The sequence below is a fragment of the Apium graveolens genome, chromosome 6 (assembly GCF_009905375.1).
Source record: "Apium graveolens cultivar Ventura chromosome 6, ASM990537v1, whole genome shotgun sequence".
In the NCBI taxonomy this organism is placed as follows: Eukaryota; Viridiplantae; Streptophyta; class Magnoliopsida; order Apiales; family Apiaceae; genus Apium; species Apium graveolens.
This window is the reverse complement of record NC_133652.1, coordinates 120,942,153-120,958,880: the sequence shown is the minus strand read 5'-3', so window position 1 is coordinate 120,958,880 and position 16,728 is coordinate 120,942,153. Positions and strand designations below refer to the sequence as shown.

Here is a 16,728-nt window from a genome sequence, read left to right as displayed (position 1 = left end):
TGATCTACCTTGACTTTCAGCTTCTCTCAATGACCCGACGGATGACGCACTTTGAGTTCCGACGGATGAGGCTGATTGTCTACCGATGGATGATGCAGATTGTCTCCCGACGGATGAAGTATTTTGTAACTCGATGGATGTTGAGTTATTAGCTTCATTAGTTGTATATTTTTCTGCACTATCCTTAGTTGTAGTTTTTTGATCACTTTCATCATCAATGTCATCACTAACCCTCTCCACATTGTCAAATTTGAGGCTCTCATGGAAATCTCTATCTTGCAGTCCTTCAATCTTTTTATCATCAAACACAACATGTATTGATTCCACAATAATGTTGGTTCTTAGATTGTAGACTCTATATGCTTTTTCCACAACATATCCAACAAAAATTCCTTCATCAACTTTAGCATCAAACTTCCCATGTTGATCAGTTTGATTCTTCAAGATATAACATTTGCAGCCAAAGAGATGAAGAAAATTTAGAGTTGGTTTCCTGTTCTTGAACAATTAGTAGGGAGTCATGCATTTTGCTTGATTCGCCAAAGAGATATTTTGAGTGTAGCAGGCAGTGTTCACAGCTTCAGCCCAAAAGTATGTTGGTAACTTTAATTCTTCAAGCATTGTCCTTGCAGCTTCAATAAGGGATCTGTTCTTTCTTTCTACCACTCCATTTTGTTGTGGAGTTCTTGCTGTAGAAAATTCATGCATAATACCAGTTTCTTCACAAAATGATCTCATCACAGAATTCTTGAACTCAGTTTTATTGTCATTTCTGATTCTTCTTACTTTAAAATCAGGATGATTGTTGACTTGCCTTATGTTATTGATGATGATTTCACTAGCTTCATCTTTAGACTTTAGGAAATATGTCCAAGAGAACTTTGAGAAATCATCCACAATTACTAGGCAAAATCTTTTCCTTGAGATGGACAATGTAATAACCCCCAAAATTTTCAACTTTTTGTAACCCTTGTGAATAGTGTTTTAGCTGAATGAGAAAACTTTTCATGCCACACTATGTAGGGGTTCTATTATGGATATTCTGAGATTTTATTAGTACTCTATACGGTATATGAGTGTATGTAAAGATCGTCAGAATCCAATTCCGAACACTTTGGTTTTTTCCCGGAAATCCACTAGATACGGAGATAATTGAGTATAAGGTAACAGGATAAAAAGGATTTAAATTAAAGGATTATAATAGAGGATCATAAAAAGGAATATAATGTATTGAGAAAGGTTAAGGGAACCTAAGTAATAAGATCCCGGGTATGATCCTTCAAACGATAAACGAGAACGAAAGTTAAGCGAACCGTATAACAGATCAGCGGTCATTAGGCAAACAATTAGGGAGTTAATCAAAGGGATTAGAGAGAGTGATGTCACCCAACCAATGAGAAGAGGACAAGGAGGGAAGAATGACATCACCACATGACATGGGCATGACATGGGAAGGAAGGAGATGTGGTGGCTTTTTAACCACACAAAATCAAGGGCAACAAGGTAATTAACTAAATCAAACACAAAACCAATCAACCAAGCCAAGCAAATCACTTTCATCAAAATCAAAAAAAAAAGAAACCAAGGCATTGTTCTTCATGCTCTCGGCTTTTTACTATTCCAAAGGCAAGGAAATTCAAAACTCAAGATCCAAGCCTCCTAAATTGGTAAGATAATTCCCTAATCATCTTTATACTTAGTTAGGGCTATATCATGAATTTAAGCCATCAATTCCTTCTCAATCTTCTTCATTTAATCAAAGAAGAAGACAATGAATAGTGTTTTCAAGTTTTTAACTTGAAATTTTTCTTGTTTTCCTTGAAGATCCAAGCATTCCTAAGACTTCTCAAAGCTTCTTAAGGCTTCCTAGCTCCTCCCACCACTTCAAGAAAGGTATATCATCTCCAAACCCTAGATTCCTATGTATTATAAGATGATTTTGATTAGTAGGGTGATATTGTAGCTTGATGTTTGTGATTTAGAGTTTGGGATTGAAATGGTATTGAATCGGATTGGTAAATCTTGTTATTTTGGTTAAAAGAATGTAGTATAGATAAATTCAAGCTTAGGCATAAGTATGAATGTTAAAATTGAATTGGTTGGGGTTGTTATGATGTGATAAGGATGGATGTTGGTTGTATGTTGGATTTGAGGTTGAATTGGGTTGGTTTTGAATGGTTTTAAATTGGGAAATCGCATAAACATAGCCGTCGTAATGTCTGATTTTCTTTAGACTGTTTTTGTGCATAACATTAGGACCCGAGAACCCCCTGCTAGATTATGACCAATTCCATGTTTAGATAGTTCGTGTTACGAGCTTCATTTTGATATGTAGTTCGTTCGATTCCGATGCACGGTTTAGGAGAAACGACCGTTTCAAGTAACGGCGTTTCGCGAACGAAACTTTTCCCCTCGCCTTACTTTGAAACATAGGTTAAAGACCAAAAATGGTTAATTAAGGTATGAAACATTTATGGTAAGTGTGTTAGGAAGTTGGTAAGACACTCGCGAAGGAATCGCCTTAAAACTCGTAAAGGTTAAATTATTAAAAATGGTGGAGCCGAGGGTACTCGAGTGACTTAAGTGAATCAGTAAGCGCAAAATAAGCGTTAGAGTCTAAGTTAGTTAAAGTATAGATTTACAAGTGACTTTGGTTTAATTCCAACTTACTTGTTGTTTATAGGTTACCAAACTCGTCCCGAGCCTTTTATCACCCCAAGTCGCTCAGGCAAGTTTTCTACCCGTTATAACTGTTGTTGTGATGTATATATGGATTTGCATTATCTTGCGATAGATGCATGTTGGTTAATTAGCAAATGTTGCAATACATTGAAGCATGCTGCTATGATATATATATATATGTATGCCTGTTTCGTATTCTTGCTATATATATCTGTTGATTCAGTTGATAATACCTATGCTAGAGGATAGCGGTAACTTGCATATACCCTTAGTATAGGGACCCAAAAGGTGAAAATATTTTCTAAACCGGGAGTCGAGGATCCCGAGTAGATTTTGTATATATGTATATAAATATATATATATACTTATATATATATATATGGTTATAGTTTTCCAAACTATTAATCGAATAAGGTTTATTCGATAACTTTTATTTTATTATTTGAATATTATTTGAATATTCATTCGAGGGCTTATGACTCAGTTTATATTATTTAATGAATATTATTTGAATATTCATTTGAGGATGTATGACTCCTTTATTTTTATTTAATGAATATTATTTATAATATTCATTCGAGGTATTATGACTCCGCTTATTACTGAAATATATTCTTTATTTTATTAAAGAATAAGGTGTCAATAATCAAACTTATTTTCGATTATTCAAATAAAGATAGTACTTTCGTATAAGTATATCTTTGGTTATTTAATACTCGTTTCAAATATAAGTTTTAATACTTCTACTTCAATTATTTTTATAAAGATTATTCTTTGTGGGAATATTATTTAAATAATAATATTCAGACATTTTCTAAATATACTGGGGACTGATTTACTTCATTAAATCAGCTTTATTCCAAACACTCTTTAAAGTGTTTTCGAGTCTTCAAAATGATTTTTAAAAGTTAGAGCGGATCCCAAAACTCATTTTTATATTTAAGATCTTCCCTTTTAAGGGGATTTAAATACTCGCTCAAAACCTGAGGGATCCGGCTCTGTGATGTATTTTATATTCGCAACAAGGTTGCAGTTTTGGTAAATGAATTGATTACTTACCCAACGTTCGGGAAGTAAGTCCATCTATTGAGTCGGCATAAGCAACATGGGCTCAGTGGGCGTCCATGATAGTGTAAGTGGCTCAGTGGGAGTCCATCAAATGCATAAGTGGCTGAGTGGCAGTCCAGCATAAGGTCCTGTTACGACCAGGATGATGACCAGTGGGGAATTCGTTCATCTACTAGTAGAAAAGGTTACTTATTGGTATCTTTGCGTGATCAGCAAGATATCTGGTTTATGCCAAAATTCTTTTCCTTTCCCAAAATTTATTGGATGTTTCAAACTCTGTTCATACTTTACATGACAGAGGTTTTCAGGAAATGTATAAAGAAGATGTATATGTGGATATATATATATATATATATATATATATCAGAACTTAATGAAGTATATCATAACTTCATTTCCTTTAATAATATTTCAAAGGTTTAATCTATTCAAATCTTGTCTTGTAGTCTCATCTATGTGATGAACTGGTAAAAGCTCATTATACTTTGAACAGTGGTAGTTCAAGTAGCTTTATAAATGATATAAGTGTAGTTAAGTATTTGGTAACTTCATCCCTTGTTTTTACTTATATCTAGTAAGTAATTGTCTTACACTTGATAAAAGATTCTAGCAAGTATTCATTTAGATACTTATATTATTGTTATCACTTTATACTATCTTGCGAGCTGTAAGGCTCACTCTTGCTTTATTTCTTCATCACACAACAACAGTTAGGAAAGATGGCCAGACTCCAGCAGACCCAGCGCAAGCGCGTGAGAAGCGTCCCGCGTCTTTCCGATGATGTTGTAGCTGCTATAGCTGCAGAGGTAGATCTATTGTAGATCAGACTATCTACTCTTGAGAATCAATTATGTATAATTATAACTTGTTGCAGATAATGGCAATTAACTGTAAATTTATCAAGTAATCATTTGGGGTTGTAATAACTTTTAAATTGTGGATTCAAAGACTTGTACTTATTTCAATTTCATCTCTGAGACTATAACGGGTTGTGGTGTGTGTTAGTGTGGGGTCACAGCATAAGGTTATTTTTATTAATTAAGTGAAGTGATATTGTGGAAAGAAAGACCGTGACGACCCGGATTCCCGACCCCGGATCTGGGGGTGTTACAGAAATGGTATCAGAGCTAAGCGTTATAAACCTCAGAGATGATGGGACGTTAAGATAATAAGTTCACTAAGATAATAAGAACTCTTGCCAAGTTCATAGTCGGGCTACCTAACGTAGCACTGACAGTTAAAACCCTTATGGGAACCCTTATAAATATCGTGATAGAAGCGTAGTTCGTTATCGTAGATGGTAGCGGGACTCCGAACCCTGAGGTTGAGGAGCAACAGCGTGATGATGTTTATTACTAATTGGAGATCAGATTGTGGATCCGATAGAGTGTCCTAATGCAGGACCGAATGATGTTGATATTGAGGATGTAGCGGTTGAGGATGTTGTCCTAGAAGGGATAGTTGCTGAGGAGGATCCCATGGAGGATCCTGACAAGAATGAATAAAGGACCACTGATGAATTGATGACCATGGTAAGGTCGACTACCATAGGTAGGATTGGTCGGTCACTACCGGAGGTTCGTTCAAGTTTGTAAAGATAATAGCCCCTTTAACGCGGCTTACTCATAAGACTGAGAAGTTCGAATAGACAGAGAAATGCGAGAACAGCTTTTAAGAACTGAAGCAAAGATTGGTGACGGCCCCTATGTTGGCGTTGCCGGAGGGAAAAAGGAGATTTTGTGATTTGTAAGTGACACTTCGCATAAGGAATTAGGGTGCTTCTTATATAGCACAGCAAGATAATCGCGTCTGCGTCAAGACAATTAAGGGAATTTAAAATTCGATATCCCCACCCAAGAGCTTGGGCTCGTGGCAATAGTTTTGCCCTAAAGATTTGAGGCACTACTTGTATGGAGAGAAGTGTGAGATTCACAAACCATAGGAGCTCTAGTACATTTTTACGTAGAAAGAGCTCAACATACGCCCGAGGAGGCGGTTAGAGCTAATCAAGAATTATGATTGGGAGATTCTGTATCATTCGGGGAAAGCCAATGTGGAGGCTGATGCCCTTAGTAAAAAGGAGAGACTCAAGATGATAATGTCTTTGGGAGAATTGATAAGAGATTTTGAGAAAATGGAAATCGTAGTGAAGGTAACCGGAGCCGGTACCGAAAAGCTGTTTGAGATTGCAATAGAGACCGAATTATTGGAAAAGAGCATATTGTACCAGAAAAAGGTGATGAATGAAGGCAGAGAGCCAACAAATAAATATGAGATTAATACCGAGAAAGATGATAAGGGAATAATGAGGTATTCCTATAGAATTTGGGTTCCTATTAGGGCGAAAACACGCGCTAATATTCACGCAAGTATACGCGTTCGCAAGTAATATAGAATACTTTCTAGTTCGTTCCCTCAGAGACTCAGACTAAATTATTGTCTAATTAAACTCACTCACCAATGTATGATTACTTCTCAATGTTAAGATACTAACACTTAAAATTGTTGATTAAATATTAACTATAATTAACTACTTAATTAATCACTTAACTAACACTTCAATTTATCAATAATAAAATACTCATGAGATCACAACTTCATTATTACTTCCTTCTATAGCCATTGTTATTACCTTTAGCATGTGACAGTGATGATATTAATCGAATAACACGAAACTGATAAAAGCCAACTTTCATTGTACTAATACCATTCTACCAAGCATCCACAATTAAGATAGAAGTTGAATAGTCATCAATTATGTTGAGTTCCCATATGTCTACAGAAATTGACAACACAACGATTTAAGCACAAGTTATTCCTTTTGATTACATAGGGCAAATAAAACTGTTAGAGTTACCCACTAATCATGTACAACGTACATGAACCTATGCTAGCATGGCAAGTTCTAAATCTCAAGATCCACCGTCGCTTCACAAGAGATTAACACCCTATCTTATATGTTCGCGACGCACATAAGACGAATACGCACAACCAATACTAGATATCATGCAATCATCACACACTAAAGTATTAAACAATTAACTAAAGAATTCCATAATAAATTCGTTGCAACCCCATGATCACGATTAGCCCATAATAGCACTCATCGTCATCATGGGTTCATATGAAATCATGATAAACAAACACAAGAAAATAATAACTAAACTAATTATATTAAAACAGAGTACGTCACCAGAGTAAATAAGTTCAAAGCAAGAAAACTAGCATCCAACGTTACAACGAAACAAGAATCACAAGAATATATGATTCCTCTTCGTTGCGGTGTGCTAAATCGGTCTTCTTCCTTATCTCTTTTGCTCCTTGCGTAAAAACACAATCTTCTTCAATCCACACTTGTGAAAACGTCTCAAATCTACTTAAATAATAGTCCCATAAAACTCAGATTACATAGAAGTGGAAACCAAACAGAAGTAGAAGTCCTAAAATAATTTATCTTTTTTCCCGACCCTGCGCGGCCGCTCAGCATAGCTGAGCGGGCGCTCAGCTTGCTGCGCGGCCGCTCAGCAATGCTGAGCGGGCGCTCAGACCTCTACTGGAAAAATTCTGATTTCGCTCCGTTTCTTCACCGTAATCTGCCCTTTTCTTTCCTCTCGCAATGGTGAACACATGCCAAGGCTTATTCTTGATGATTCCTCCCCCGAAATGCAACTAAAACCCTGAAATGCATAAACACTAGAAAAACGCATCAAATACACAAAATACTTGATTTCAAGACACCAATTTAAGCCATTTTAAGACGTTCTAAGTGGTATAAAATGCCACTTATCACACCCCCAAACTTAAATCGATGCTTGTCCTCAAGCGTCACAGACTCAAAAACAAATAAAAACAAGCATGAATGCAATCTATATGAAAATGCAGCGATCCCCCTTACTACAATTAACCAACCAAATTGTCACATCTCAACGAATGCAGTTAGACAACTAAAGATCAATAAACTCATGCCAACGGACATACAGCCAGAAACGTGGTGTGTGCAAATGCTTAACAGATATGCTTCGGAACTAGACCAATTACTATGACTAGACTATCCTCAAGGCAATCCTATGATTATAAAAAGAACAAAAAATTCTAGGCACAAAGTGATATACAACACTACAAGAACTCTGGAGCTTACTACGGAATCGTGCTTTTTATTTACAACTCAAATGCTTATTTGACCGTGCAATGAGTGAGGTCCATAAAAGACTTATACAATGGTATCCATGTAACGAGCATTAGGTTAGCGGATCCCAGACTCTAAAAGCCTTAGGTCACTAGGCACAAAGTCCCCTAAGAACTTAATAACTCGAATACCAAAGAGCCCACTCTTGATCAATTATGCAAAAATTTATATATATATATATATATTTTTTACTTCTGAGCAAGTGCGTTTCGTTCCATCTTGCTCAACCCTAGACTACTCGCACCATATGCGAGCCGGCTACTAGCCATTTGACGCCTAGCCACAACTAGCAACAACTTCCATATTTTTTTCTCCAAAATTTTTTCTTTTTCATGCCTTTATCACTAAGAACCTATAATCGAATTCTAAGCATAATAAGCAGATTGACCTTGAAAACAACCAAATCATAACAACAATCTAGCCCTTACGCATTCTCTAAGACTTAGTGAACTTACAATTGTTTCTAGCATGCATATCAACCTACACAACTTCATATCACTTTAATGCTATCACTACACTCGCATCAATATCACAATTCAGTCGATAAATCATTGCAAAAGGGATCATGGTACATGCATGAGCTATATGACATTCATAACAAACAAAAAATACAAAACTATATGGCATAAATTATGCAACTATATGAACTAAACTATCATGAATATGCAACTAAATGACACACACACAATATTCCTTAACTACCACCTCAAACTAAAAATCTTCACTGTCCTCAGTGAAAGTAGTAGAAAGGAACACAGGGTATACCTACTCGGAGTCATCATCATCATCACCCTCAGTGGGTGGAGTATCAGGCGGCGGGTATGCAGAGTCCTCACCAAAAACTGGCCACTGGATATCAGCTCCAAGGCCTCGAAAAGCAGTCCCTAACGCAAGGGTGAGCTCCTGAGCAAACCTACTCTGCGTTTCATACATGGCATCCATCCGCCGTGAAAGCCTCCTATACTGGGCATCAACCATCCCAGCACCCTCCTGAGCTCTCGAAGAACCAGTCTCATCACGCCCTGGCCTAACCATAGTAGCACCTCGTGCTGGACGCCCTCCTGGAAGATGATAACCCAGCCCATGCTCCTCAGGCTCACCACCGGTCCACTCCTGCATCCCATTCAGAGTGCCAGAATCAATCGGAGCTGCTGGCAACTGCAACTGCTCATGAGCCGGCCAGTTCACTCCCACTGCTCGGCATAGCTTCGTAACCGTAGATGCATAAGGGATGTTCATATGCTTCGCTCCCCTCAAAAACTTCAGAATTCCTTGGTAGATAAACTCACCAAGGTCCACATAGTATTCCTCATTCAGAATTCCCCACAACAACTGTGCTCTCTCAACTGTGACCTCGTGTGCATGCGAAGAAGGCAAAATATTAGCAGAAATAAATGCATTCGATTCACGGGCATACCTGTTCATGGCGATCGCCGGAAAGTGACGATACTCATTAGTGCCGGTCCTGCATGTCCAAACTGTGCCCGGTCGACATAGAGTCGCACAAATCAAATCCAAGTCAAAATCCTCAGCAGTCTTTTCATTCCAGTTCTCCTACTCGGGCTTCCTCTCTCGCTGTCCAATCACGCGGCGAATCGCCGCAGGATGATAATCAACCGTCAGCCCACGGACCACAGAAAACCCATTCTTTTCGGCCTTCGCGTTCGCGTAGAACTCGCGAACAACGCTCATCGGTACTGCTTCGGGTGACTCACAAAAAGCTATCCACCCCTTCTCTGCAATCATGGGTAGCAACTCACCATCCCTCCCCGATGGTAAAAACCCCCTCTCCTTCAGAATCGGCTTTCCCAACAGCCTAGTGTACTCCTCCTCCGCAGCTCTGTCAGTTAACCGAGGCCTTGCAACAGTACCCCTCGATGAATCAGCAGTAGGAACTGTGCTGCTGCTGTCAATAGTGCGTGCTCTCTTGGGTGCCATTGATTCGTGAATAAAAGTGTGTAAGAACTAATTTTTGATGTTTGTGAGAGGGTTTAAGTGTAGGAAGTTTTGTGGGAGATATGTAGGATAGGTGTATGTATATATAGGGTGTGGATCAGATTAGGGTTTGGGAATTAAGGAGTCAAATGATGGGGTAGTGGGAACAAATCGTGGGTTTATGGGCTAAAAACTGTTTTTGTGTGTTTTTTTTTTCTGAACTGAAAAAAATTCTGGTACTCGACCCCTGAGCGGTCGCTCAGCAAAGCTGAGCGGGCGCTCAGCAAAGCTGAGCGGGCGCTCAGCTTGCTGCACGGGCGCTTAGCAAAGCTGAGCGGGCGCTCAGCTTGCTGCGCGGTCGCTCAGCAAAGCTGAGCGGGCGCTCAGGGGGTCACTGGAAAAAAAAATTTCAGCCCCGGTTTTCTGATTTTTTTGTGTTTTTGGATAGGTTATTAACTTCTAAGGGTTCCTGTAACAAGAATTCATGGGTTGCCTCCCACGCAGCGCTTCTTTTTCGTCATTAGCTTGACGTTTCGTACCCTTCTCAAGTAGTCAACAAAATGGCACTAACCACTTCTCGGTTTGCCATGTCCCCGTAGTAGTGCTTCAACCGCTGACTGTTAACCTTGAATGCTTGGTCCGGATCATTCTCAAAAATTTCCACCGCTCCATGTGAAAACACAGTTTTGACAATAAAAGGTCCAGACCACCTTGATTTCAACTTCCCAGGAAAAAGTCGGAGCCGAGAGTTGAATAAGAGAACTTGTTGCCCTGGCACAAATAACTTTGGATGTAGCTTCCTATCGTGCCACCTCTTCACCTTTTCCTTATACATTTTCTTATTTTCGTACGCTTGAAGTCGAAATTCATCAAGTTCATTAAGCTGAAGCAATCTTTTCTTACCAGCTGCATCTAAATTCAGGTTCAACTTCTTCAATGCCCAGTAGGCCTTATGCTCAAGCTCCGCAGGTAGATGACATCCCTTACCGTACACCAACTGAAACGGTGACATCCCAAGTGGAGTTTTGTATGCTGTTCTGTAAGCCCAAACAGCTTCATCGAGCTTTAAAGACCAATCCTTCCTTGACGGACAAACAACCTTCTCTAGAATGCGCTTTATCTCTCTGTTAGACACTTCCGCTTGACCATTTATTTGCGGATGATAGGCAGTAGCTACTCGATGATTCACATTATAACGCTGCATCATAGAAGTGAACTTACGGTTGCAAAAATGCGATCCTTCATCACTTATGATTACCCGAGGTGTTCCAAACCTTGTGAAAATTTGCTTATGAAGAAAATTTAGCACTGCCTTTGCATCATTTGTCGGTAAAGCTTTAACTTCGACCCATTTTGAGACATAATCGACTGCCAGCAAGATGTACTGATTATTGCAAGATGAGATAAAAGGCCCCATGAAATCGATTCCCCATACATCAAAGACCTCGACTTCAAGCATCACATTTAATGGCATTTCATCCTTCCTTGACAAATTTCCCACTCTTTGGCAACGATCACACCTTAAAACAAACTGATGAGCATCCTTGAACAAAGTAGGCCAGAAAAAACCTGCTTGCAGAATACGAGCTGCCGTTTTCTCACCACCATAGTGTCCACCATAAACCGTGGAATGGCAGTCTCGTAATATCCCCTCCGTCTCACAGAACGGGATACATCTCCTGATGATCTGGTCAGCTCCCTGTCTAAACAAATATGGTTCATCCCACATATACCACTTCACCTCATGTAGAAACTTCTTCTTTTGAGCGGATGTCAATTTAGGAGGCATTATATTGCTGACGAGATAGTTTACAATATCTGCAAACCATGGTTCTTCCTCCTGAATTGCAAACAACTGCTCATCCGGAAAAGATTCATTGATTAACGTCCTATCTTGTGAATTAGAATCGGGATTCTCCAACCTAGAGAGATGGTCAGCTACTTGATTCTCAGTACCTTTTCTATCTTTGATCTCTAACTCAAATTCCTGAAGTAAAAGCACCCAACGAATGAGTCTCGGCTTCGAATCCTTCTTAGAAACCAGATAGCGAATAGCTGCATGATCAGTGAATACTGTTACTTTTGTACCAAGCAGATAAGATCGAAATTTCTCAAAACCAAAGACTATAGCCAAAAGCTCCTTCTCAGTAGTGGTGTAGTTCAATTGGGCACCATTTAAAGTCTTACTCGCATAGTAGACCACATGGAAGAGATTTTTCTTGCGCTGTCCCAAAACTGCACCTACCGCATAATCACTCGCATCACACATTATCTCAAACGGTTCTGTCCAATCTGGTGATGTAATAACTGGTGCAGTGATCAAACTCTTCTTGAGAGTCTTGAATGCTGCCAAACATTCATCATCAAATTTGAAAGGCACATCTTTCTCAAGCAAATTGTACAACGGCTTAGATATCTTTGAAAAGTCCTTGATGAATCGCCGATAAAAACCCGCATGACCAAGAAAACTACGGATTCCTTTCACAGAATTAGGTGGTGGAAGATTTTCAATGACTCCCACCTTGGCCTTGTCCACCTCCAGACCCTTGCTAGAGACCTTATGTCCAAGGATAATGCCTTCACGCACCATAAAATGACATTTCTCCCAATTGAGCACCAAATTAGTTTCCACGCATCTTTTGAGTACGGCGCGCAGATTATTCAAACATTCATCATATGAGTGTCCAAAGATGGAGAAGTCATCCATGAACACTTCGACGTTATTTCCAATCATGTCAGAGAATATAGCCATCATACATCTCTGAAAGGTGGCCGGGGCGCCACATAACCCAAACGAAACTCTGCGAAAAGCAAACGTGCCAAATGGACAAGTGAAGGTAGTCTTTTCCTGATCCTCTTGTGCAATACAAATCTGATTATACCCGGAATAACCATCCAGAAGACAAAAATACTCATGACCCGCCAATCTGTCAAGAATCTGATCAATAAATGGAATAGGGAAGTGATCCTTCCTTGTGGCTTTGTTCAATTTTCTATAATCCATGCATACTCTCCATCCTGTAACTGTTCGAGTAAGGATGAGCTCATTCTTTTCATTTGCAACCACAGTGATACCTCCCTTCTTAGGTACACATTGTACGGGGCTCACCCACGAGCTGTCAGAAATAGGATAAATGATGTCTGCATCTAGCCATTTCAGAATTTCTTTCTTCACCACCTCCTTCATGATGGGATTCAGTCTTCGCTGCTGTTCCACAGTTGGCTTACTACCTTCCTCTAGCAGAATTTTATGCATACAATATGAAGGACTTATCCCCTTGATGTCTGCTATGGTCCATCCTATAGCCGATTTGAATTCTCTCAAAATCCTTAAGAGCTTGTCTTCCTCACTACCTAAAAGGTCAGATGAAATAATAACAGGTAACGTAGATGAATCACCTAAAAAAGCATACCTCAAGTGCTCAGGTAATGGCTTGAGCTCCAAGGTAGGTGCTTCCTCGATTGATGGTTTGAGCTTCCCTTCAGCGTTCTTAAGGTCAGAAGTACCAAGAGATTCAAATGGTATGTCCAGCTTTCGCTTCCAGGGAGAAGCGTTCAGATATTGTAATTGCTCGTTGCTATCTTCATCATCGCTGTCAAAATCCCCCACTAAGGCCTTTTCCAATGCATCAGACATTAGCATGTGATCGAGTTCCGAAGTAACCGCAGAATCAATCACATCCACTTTTAAGCACTCCTCATCTTCTGTAGGGAATTTCATTGCCTTGAATACGTTGAAGGTCACATCCTGATCTTGGACCCGCATAGTAAGTTCACCTTTTTGCACATCTATCAAGGTACGGCCAGTAGCCAAGAAAGGCCTTCCCAAGATTATGGGAATCTTCTTATCTTCCTCAAAATCCAGAATAACAAAATCTGCTGGAAAGAAGAGCTTATCCACCTTGACGAGCACATCCTCAACTATGCCCCTTGGGTAAGTAATGGAACGGTCAGCCAATTGTAGCGACATGTATGTGGGTTTTGGATCAGGCAGATCCAACTTTTAAAAGATCGACAACGGCATCAAATTAATGCTTGCTCCCAAGTCACAAAGGCACTTGTCAAACGTCAGATTGCCAATTGTGCAAGGAATGGTGAAGCTTCCTGGATCTTTCAGTTTTGGTGGTAACTTTTGCTGCAGTACAACGCTGCATTCTTCCATGAGAGCAACGGTTTCAAGGTCATCCAGTTTCACCTTCCTTGAAAGAATAGTCTTCATAAACTTCGCATAACTAGGCATTTGTTCCAGAGCCTCAGCGAAAGGTATATTGATGTGAAGTTTCTTGAACACCTCCAGAAACTTCCCGAACTGTCTATCCAGCTTTTGTTGCTGTAATCTCTCAGAAAAGGTGGTGGAGGATAGAGCTGTTTCTCCCCTGTATTAGCCTCAGGCAGAGTGTGTTCAATAGTAGTCTTCCTTGGTTCCGCCGCTTTCTCCTTTTGCGTAGATTCTTCACCTCTAATTTCAGCTTCTACTTCTTTTGCCTTTTCAGCATCAGCTACTTTTCCAGAGCTTAAGGTAATAGCCTTGACTTGCTCTTTAGTTTCCTTCCTGCCTGGTACTTCTGTGTCACTGGGAAGAGTGCCAGGTTGACGATTGAGCACTGCATTGGCTAATTGACCGATTTGATTTTCCAAGGTCTTGATAGAAACCGCCTGACTCTTGCACAACAGCTTGAGTTCCTCAAAATCAGCACTTGTAGGTACAGCTGCACTTCCCTGTTGAGGATATGATTGCCTTGTGGCATACTGCTGTGGTTGCTGGAATCCAGGTGGGTTAAACTGTTTACTCACTCCTTGCTGATATGGTGGCTGAATAGCATTCTGATTATTCCCCCAGTTGAAATTTGGATGATTTATGTTGTTAGGATGATAGGTCACTGGCACAGGCTGCTGTTGTCGCTGAAAATTATTCACATACTGAACAGATTCGTTGACAAGAGAACACTGATCCGTAGCATGAGAACCTGCACAAAGCTCACAAACCATAACTATTTGATTAACTCCATACCTAGCCAGAGAATCAACCTTCATTGATAGCGCTTGGAGCTGGGCTGCAATAGCGGTGGCTGCATCAACTTCCAGAATACCTGCTACCTTGCCTGACGTCATCCTCTGAGTTGGGTTTTGATGCTCATTTGCAGCCATCGTCTCTATAAGATTATACGCCTCAGTATAGCTTTTAGCCCATAAGGAGCCTCCAGCTGCTGCATCGAGCATGGGCCGAGATTGAGCCCCCAAACCATTATAGAAACCAGTGATCACCATCCAATCCGGCATTCCATGATGTGGACATTTTCTCAACATTTCCTTGTAGCGTTCCCAAGCCTCGCAAATAGATTCTGTAGGTTGCTGCGCAAACTGAGTAAGAGCACTCCTCATAGCAGCAGTCTTTGCCATCAGATAAAACTTCACCAGAAATTTTTGCGCAAGATCTTGCCACGTAGTGATGGACCCAGCTGGTTCAGAATGTAACCAGTCTTTAGCCTTGTCCCTCAGTGAGAATGGGAAAAGCCTCAACTTGATAGCCTCATCAGTCACGCCATTATACTTAAAAGTGCTGCAGATCTCGACAAAATTCCTTATGTGCATGTTGGGGTCTTCAGTTGCTGCTCCTCCAAAAGAAACAGAATTCTGCACCATCTGAATAGTGCCCGGCTTGATTTCAAAGGTGTTAGCTTGAATAGCCGGATGAAGGATGCTTGACTGAATGTCATCAATTTTAGGTCGAGAAAAATCCATTAGAGCTGGATCAGCTTGAACAATATGATCTCCCATGTTTACTAGTTCTTTCTGTTCAGTTCCTGAATCCGAATCCTCAAAATCTAACTTCTCCGGAATATCAAGAACTTCGTCTGTCTCCTCAGCTGTATCTAAAGTCCTCTTGCGAGCACGAGAACGAGTTTGCATAAACGCTTGCTAAAGTACCTGAAACACAACCGAAAAAATTAAGTAACTACTACATCCTAATCACTGAGTCCTAATGACCAATGATGGTAAGTACATAACTAAACAAATACGCCGAGTCCCCGGCAGCGGCACCAAAAACTTGTTAGGGCGAAAACACGCGCTAATATTCACGCAAGTATACGCGTTCGCAAGTAATATAGAATACTTTCTAGTTCGTTCCCTCAGAGACTCAGACTAAATTATTGTCTAATTAAACTCACTCACCAATGTATGATTACTTCTCAATGTTAAGTTACTAACACTTAAAATTGTTGATTAAATATTAACTATAATTAACTACTTAATTAATCACTTAACTAACACTTCAATTTATCAATAATAAAACACTCATGAGATCACAACTTCATTATTACTTCCTTCTATAGCCATTGTTATTACCTTTAGCATGTGACAGTGATGATATTAATCGAATAACACGAAACTGATAAAAGCCAACTTTCATTGTACTAATACCATTCTACCAAGCATCCACAATTAAGATAGAAGTTGAATAGTCATCAATTATGTTGAGTTCCCATATGTCTACAGAAATTGACAACACAACGATTTAAGCACAAGTTATTCCTTTTGATTACATAGGGCAAATAAAACTGTTAGAGTTACCCACTAATCATGTACAACGTACATGAACCTATGCTAGCATGGCAAGTTCTAAATCTCAAGATCCACCGTCGCTTCACAAGAGATTAACACCCTATCTTATATGTTCGCGACGCACATAAGATGAATACGCACAACCAATACTAGATATCATGCAATCATCACACACTAAAGTATTAAACAATTAACTAAAGAATTCCATAATAAATCCGTTGCAACCCCATGATCATGATTAGCCCATAATAGCACTCATCGTCATCATGGGTTCATATGAAATCATGATAAAC

At 39.7% G+C, this 16,728-nt stretch overlaps 1 non-coding gene across 1 annotated transcript; it reads left to right on the top strand.

The window, feature by feature from the left end:
- The first annotated feature begins 15,149 nt into the window (after positions 1-15,149).
- On the top strand, positions 15,150-15,256 carry LOC141669788 (small nucleolar RNA R71). Its single transcript, XR_012554047.1, has one exon. It is a non-coding gene; the product is annotated as a small nucleolar RNA R71 (small nucleolar RNA).
- The last annotated feature ends 1,472 nt before the right edge of the window (positions 15,257-16,728 follow it).